Raw genomic sequence first — 7845 nt, 5'->3', positions numbered from 1 at the left:
TCACTAAAAGTTTGTTTTTGCGACTAATATTTAGTAGCGAGAGGATTTGGTTGTAAAACAAGGTTTTATTGGTACCAAAAGAATTGGCGACTAAATTTTTAGTCATTGTTTGTTATTTTTATCGACTACATTTCTTCTTAGTGAGGGAAACTTTGGCGCCAAATTGTTTTGTGGCGGGAATCCTCATTTTAGGTGACTAAAATCATTTATTTGCTAAAAAAATGTGTATTACACTTTCACCAACAAATTATTTAGTCACTATATAGCTAATATTAAAAAATTAAATATTATGCTACTATTATAACTAGTCGTTGAAAATCATAATATTCACTAGTAAAATTGTGTTCAAAATATATGTATAAACTTTAAATTGGCGGAATAATAATTTTAATTCTCCTAAAAAAATTTAAATTTATTACATAATTATCATATAATTAATCAGGTATCATATGGATTAATAATTTTTCAAAAAATATATTTTTCGTTAAAGGCAGTATAATAAAAGTATTTATGGATGTTATTTTTCTTAAACTATTAAAATATATAACTATGAAATGAAGACATTTATATATTTTATATAAATTAATCAACTTTAGTAAGCTAAATTAAAATTGAAACTGAATATAGAAATTTTTTATTCTCCAATTTTCCAAGATTCTTCTATTTCGTCTCTCTCTCCCCCGTCATTTCTTCTCCTCTCTCTCTCTCTCTCTCTCTCTCCAATTTTTGGCTACCACTCTCTTGATCTCAAGCTTTCATCAGCATGGTAAGTACTTCTCTAATTTCATTTCTTCCATCTTCATCCATTTTTCCCCAACTATAAATCCTATTCTTTGTATTTATCTTTAGATTTGGTCAGATCTTTATTGAACCTTTGATACTTGGAACATTGATTTTTGTCTACTATTCTCTCGATTTCAAGCTCTCATTGGAATGGGTAAGGATTTCCCTAATTCTATTTCTTCCATCTTCACCCATTTTTCCCCAACTATAATCTTAATCTTTGTATTTATGTTCAAATTTTGTCAGATATTAATTGAACCCTTGATGTTTGGAACATCTACAAGGTGCACTAGTTCTCTCCTTGACTATGATTCATTGGTTTGTTTTGTATATTATTCTATGATCCCGAAAATTAGCAAGAAAAATGTTGTTGTTGCTGAACTTTGCTTTGAAATTCTAAACTAGAATCACTTGTTGTGTATTGTATCAGTGTGTTTCTTTTAAAAGAGTTTGAGTCCTTATTCTGTCACATTTAGATTCATTCTTCATAATATGTATGCTCAGTAGCTTTTAATATTTTGTTTGCTTTTGTTTTCTTATTTAATATGGGTTGGGTATTGTTTTCTTTAGTAATATGTATTGTTCATGGTGTGCTTTTAGAAGTATCATTTTTCATATTGTGAAATTAGTACATTCAGAGTCTAGCTATGGCACATGGATAGTCTAAAGTTCTTTTTGGAGTGGTGTGAGGATTATCAGTACATCTAGAGTCTAGCTTTCTTTGTAATTTCTTTGTGAAATTAGCCTCTTTATGATTTTGATTATCATATTTATTTTTATATACCAATAATTTTTGCTTTCTCCATGTTACACACCAACACAAACAAAGCCTAAAAATGGGGGAAAATAGCAGGGGATTCTGTTATTTAAGAGTTGTTTTTCTTTTCAAAATAGAGGCTTGCATTTGTTAAATTTATTTTATTGCATGGAACGTTAACACTCTCTGCACTAACTAAACCCAATAGAAATAGATTATACCCACGACAAGAATTTTATTATTTGATATAATAGGGATCTCTATTCCATTTGGTATGTTTTTGAATAAGAATGATGCTTGTATGTAGACTAAACTCCTATATATATTTATAGAGTATATTTCTGTTAATTAATGTTTGTATCGATTTATCTGTAAGTATTTTAGGTTGACTACTTGTGATGGTCTTGCTTGCTTTCTTGAAGTAATATTCAGTGAGATATATGAGTAATTGTTTATGAATGATTAAATTTAATTCTTGGCATTGAATCCTTTCTTAATTTGGCAATGCATAAATGAATAATTGACTTGTGAAATTAAAGACCAAGAAAATCAAACATTCTAATACAGTTTTATTCTAATTAATTAGTTTCTTTGTTGCTGCAGCCATTAAAATTTAAAATATCATGTCTAGACATTCCTTTGATGTGATAAACTGAGTTTTTATTAATTTTAGATTATATGTTTTTTTATATTTAACTGAGTTTTTGACTGTTGTTATATTTTTAATTGCTTCAATTTAGACTACTGGTTGTTAAATTAATATATTTTTATGCTATTACTTGGGGACAGGAGATATATTGAGTTAAAGGAATGTTTGTCTTAGTTGATGATTTATTATTAAGGAAATATATATAGAACAGTACTCTTTTCATATCTATACTTAATAAAACTATGATGTAATTTGTTTACATGCATGTTTAATTAATTACACACAAATATATATATATATACATATGAGAGAGACTGTTAAGTGAGAGAAAGAGTACTCTTTTCATATCTATCATTCTGGAGCTCTATTTTTGTTCCCGTGGTTGACTACCACCTTATATAACCAAATTTTATGGAGACCATGTTTTGTGGCAAATGTGTACAAGTGCAAGCTGGTGTCTTAATAGAAAGAAAGCTATTGTTCTTCATGACTCTTACAGATTATTTTGTCTAACAATGTCATATAAGTTTTCACTTGCAGCACATTGTTTGCTTTATTTCCTTTTTTTCTTTGTTTCTTTCTTCTCGTTTGGTCTCTTCTACTTTCTTGTTTGTCTTATAGGCATCCTTTCTTAATTTGGTACATGTTGATTCTTTCAAAGTTAAGAATTGTAAATGTTAGTTTAAAGTCATATATATATATTAAGATCATACAAACATAAATATATATTATATATATGCATGATCTCACCATATGTTGTATAGAGCTTAGTTAAGCACATATTAAGATATCATGAAATAATTTACTTAAAAAATGATGTAGGCATTTTATATTTGAAGAATGAGATGATCATTCAAATATTATACTTTCATCAAAACCAAATATATATATTTATATATTGTACTGTCGTGTTTGGTTTGGTGAGTAAGAAATGACAACAAAAAGAGGGATTATCAATTAGTAACATCATTTGACTACTTATTATTTTTCTATTTGTTGTTAGGAGTTGCTACTGGAGCTTGTTATGTTTGGTGTCGTTGGAGCTTCCTGTTTGTGTTGTTTAAGACTTAAATTTGTTGTTGTTGTTTTTTTTATGTGTTTTTGGAGGCTCTGGAACTTGCTTAAATATGCTTACTGGTGTGGTGAAGAGTTTGTTGCTTGCTGATTTTTTTAGACTTAAGCAGTTTGAATAATGTGTCATAACATTGGAATTTTTTTTTTTGTTGTTGAATGGATCATAACATTTGACTTGGATTTTGCTTATTTTGTTGCTGGAGGTTTAAATTTAAAAGAATGTTCCATTTCAATATTTCTGCAGTATGTTTTGAGCTGATGGTACTTAAATCCTCAGATATCCCATGCCTCATGTGATCAAAAGTATGTTACATAATTATACACTGTCATTGCTATCTAATCTAATTGGTTTTCTACTTTGAGATTTATTGTTAAACTCTTCTTCCTTTGGTTTTGAGCAGATGACAAGTCAGCATGGATGACCGATGAAGAATTTGCAAGAGAGATGTTGGCTAGAGTGAACCCTGTCGTCATTCGTCGTCTCCAAGTTCTAACTTTTTCTTTCCTATAAATATCTTCAAAGTGGTCTAATGCAAGTTTCTTTAAAGCTTCATCTTTGATGATCTTACTTGTGATTTAACTACAGGAATTCCCACCAACCAGCCAGCTTGACTCTTCAATCTATGGTAATCAAACTAGTACAATCATTGAAGAACACATAAGCAACAACTTGGATGGGCAATCAGTGTATGAGGTGATCAATTTTCCTATCTTTGTTTTTCTCGAGTATATATGTATATAATGAATGTGTAGGCCATGATGACTAAAGTCTTGCTTTTAATCAGGCCCTTTATGAAAACAAGCTTTATATATTGGTTCACCATGATACTTTTATGCCATTCATGAGGCGAATCAATGACACAATTTCATCAAAAATTTATGCCACTAGAACACTTCTGTTTTTAACCAATGATGGCACCTTGAGGCCTCTGGAAATTGAACTAAGCCTGCCACATGCAAATGGTGATGAATTAGGCGTTGTTAGCAAAGTTATTACACCAGCCCAACAAGACGTAGAAAGTACCATTTGGCAACTTGCTAAAGCTTATGTCGTTGTTAATGACTATTGCCATCACCAACTAGTTAGCCATTGGTATATCTCTGTCAGAAAAACTAGATCATATAACTTTAGTTTATGTTTTGTGATGGTTCTAAATATTAATTCAATTTTCATTGGTCATATAGGTTGAACACTCATGCAATAGCTGAGCCATTCATGCTAGCAACAAACAGGCAACTTAGTGTGTTACACCCAATTTACAAACTGTTGCACCCTCACTTCCATGACAACATGAATGTCAATTCACTTGCTAGACAACTTCTTGTAAATGGTGGGGGTATTATTGAGTCTATGGTATGTCCCAAAAAATATTATCTTCAGCTGCTTATAAGAACTGGAATTTAGCTGAACAGGCGCACCCAGCTGATCTCATCAAGAGGTATTAATTCTTTCAAATGAGATAAGTATGAAATAGAAAAATGGAAAATAATGTCTTATATATTTTGTTTTATGTTTCAGAGGGGTGGCAGTGAAGGATCCAAGTTCACCACATGGCCTTCGCCTACTGATAGAGGACTATCCATATGCTGTCAATGGACTTGAAATCTGGGCTGCAATAAAACAATGGGTTCAAGAGTACTATTCTTACTACTGCAAAACTGATGAAGTTGTTCAAAAAGACAAAGAACTCCAAGCATGGTGGAAGGAGCTCAAAGAGGTCGGTCATGGCGACTTAAAAGACAAGTCATGGTGGCCTAGTATGCAGACCCGTGAAGAGTTAATATTAGCTTTGCTGGTCTATGAAGAATTCATACTTCATTTTCTCTGTCATGCTTAGTAACTTGGATTGTTCGCTGTGTTTCTTTTCTACAATTGTTAATGTTGTAGATATTCAAGCTAAAGTATCTTAACTGTAGATATCAACAATCTGTCAAGGCATGAAAATAACAATTACAAGAGAAACCACTAGAGTTATTCATGGTAAAACAAGACATAATTAGAAGAATGAGTTGAAATTATTCAATGGTGGCACAACTTAAGTAGTTAAATTTTTGATATAAAATCATATTGATTAATTACTTTGCATTACTTTTATTATTGTTGTTGTAGCTTATGGTTCTTTCAGCCGTGTAGAGGTCTCTGCAGTTAAGCTTATTCTTGGTATGGAACTTATTTCTTTTAACCATGGTTTTGTGTGACATCCATTTATTATTAATGTGAACATGTAATTTTGGATCTTTTACTATCTTAAAAATTTAGGGAAGTCATTTAAGAATTCTTAAAAAAAGTAAAAATGAGTTCTATTATTATTAATTTTAAATTTTGAAATAATAGATCTAACTTCCACGTGCTCATCAAGGGATCTTAATTTCTACATTTCCTTATTATATTGAGATTTGAGTGTGTTTATCTCATTAGTCGAGGAATTCCAATTTTTATTTTTGTATTATGTGGTGTGTTATGCTACTCTCTAAGCTGGATTAATTTTGACACATTTTAATTAGACTAACATTCATAAGGCAATTTTTGAAAAAATCATTTCCTCAAATTACTACAAAAGCATAGAACAATTGGTTACTGTGATTTTTTTTTTTCTACAATGAGTTTTTGGTTTCAATAAATTTGATTGAATATTAATGATTTTGTTGAATATGTGTTTCTTTGAATGTGGTGTTTTATTACTTATGATTTATTTGTGAGAGTGAAAGTGTTTATAAAATATCCATTTTAGCTATACATAAAATGACTTATATAGTTGAATTATTTGTAACATCCAATTTATGCTTCGTGTTTAATATAGTTAGGTTGAGAACCAAAAACTTGTATTGAAGATTGGTTTGGGCATAAAAGAATAAAATTAGCATTCTTTTGGTAAGTTTACTAAACTATGAATTTACTTTGATTTTATTTAAGGTGCACATTATGTATTGTTTTGGGAATTTTACTTTGAATACTTGATTATATTATGTATTGTTCTGGGAATTTTCTGCGTGCATGAAGTTTTTATACAATATATAGGGGAGATGGTGCCTAATTATTAAACTAATTGATGATCATTATGTTGATATGTTGTAATTGAACATGTGTCCTGAGAATTTTATGCGTGCAAGAAGGTTTTAGTCAAACTTATAGGTAAGGTTTCGCCCAAATTTTCAAAAAATGGGTAGGAGTTGGATGGCGAAAGATAGGTTATCAAAAGAATATGAAGATGGAGTTGAGAGTTTTATACAAATATCCTTGAAAAATACAGTGGATCCTAAGTGAGTTCATTGTCCATGTCTCAAGTGTTCTAATTTGAAAAAATTGGATGTATGGTTATATGATATGGAAATAAAAAATTAATATGCTCTTCATATTGATGTATATATAGTCTCTTCACACATTAAGTGAAAGACAGGAAGGAATGAAAAAAATTACAAGTGGAAAATAGTCAATTGCCCTCGTCAAACATCGTCAGTAGAGTGTAGCTTTTATATCATAAGGATGATGAAGGACTATTGCTTGAATGAGACACCCATGCGATGGCTAACTAGTAATGTAAGTGTATCTATAATTATTGAAATACAATTCTATTGAATTTAATTTCTGACGTAGTTTTTTATTTTGTGTTTTGTAGTGTGGTGAGAAGAATACATATACACTTGGCGAAATTGATGAAACTCAAAATGAATGGGCAGCCAAGCTTCTTGAGCGGGTGAATCATAACTAGAGTAACTTTTGAAATTAGAATTAAAAAATATATTAATTGTAGTTTTTAGTTAGCACTTACATAGTTATTGCAAGTGTATATTTTGATCTTGTAATTTTTAGATTTGGAACATACTGAGTTCTATTGATTTTGTCTCCCTGTTGATTCTGTCTCAACTATGTTGTAATTACACAGGAAATTATGAATGAATATAGTGTTTGAAAATAGATAAATGAAAAAAATTCTCATATTCTACATGGGACGTCGGTCTCCAAAAAGTCGTCGTCTTATGTATTGCAGGGACGATGCTTGCACATAAATTGTCATCTCATGTACTGCAAGAGGACGACGCTTGAGTAAGAACTGCCATCTCATTTACTGCAGTGGATGACGTTTGCATAGAAACTGTCGCCTCATGTACCACAAGAGACAACGCTTGTATAGGAACCATCGTCTCAGGTACGACAGAAGATGACGCTTTTATTTAAACCATCGTTTTATGCTTTACATTGCATGAGACGACGGTATTAGAACCGACGTATGAAGGTCCATACGACGGTTTAAAACCATCGTCCCGTGTCAATTTTGTAGTAGTGTGGATATTGAGGTATTGTTCAATTGATGATTAGGGTGGAATTGAGCTGGGGAAATCCTTGGAATCAACTGGATTTTGGCTAGAGGAATGGTTCAATCAAGAAGGTAAGCTTTGTTTCGTGAATTGGTGATTTGAGTTTGAGTTTTGACTGATTACATTGGGTGTTTAAGTTCTTATAGTTTCAAGGGTTGAAAGTGAGTTTTTCTATGGGTTATTGAGCTGAATTTCTATTGAATTGTGTAGCATAAGTTGTGGAAATGTTGGGTGTTGAAGTAGGAAGCTTAGGGGTGGTTTTGGC

At 31.0% G+C, this 7845-nt stretch overlaps 1 long non-coding RNA gene and 1 pseudogene across 1 annotated transcript; both read left to right on the top strand.

Moving 5' to 3' along the window:
• The first annotated feature begins 609 nt into the window (after window positions 1-609).
• LOC133818719 (probable linoleate 9S-lipoxygenase 5) lies at window positions 610-5501 on the top strand (annotated as a pseudogene).
• A 591-nt stretch (window positions 5502-6092) lies between these two features.
• On the top strand, window positions 6093-7406 carry LOC133816417 (uncharacterized). Its single transcript, XR_009885224.1, has 3 exons — window positions 6093-6801; window positions 6881-6958; window positions 7148-7406. It is a non-coding gene; the product is annotated as an uncharacterized LOC133816417 (long non-coding RNA).
• The last annotated feature ends 439 nt before the right edge of the window (window positions 7407-7845 follow it).

The sequence above is a fragment of the Humulus lupulus genome, chromosome 2 (genome assembly GCF_963169125.1).
Source record: "Humulus lupulus chromosome 2, drHumLupu1.1, whole genome shotgun sequence".
Taxonomy (NCBI): Eukaryota; Viridiplantae; Streptophyta; class Magnoliopsida; order Rosales; family Cannabaceae; genus Humulus; species Humulus lupulus.
This window is presented reverse-complemented; position numbering and strand designations above follow the sequence as displayed.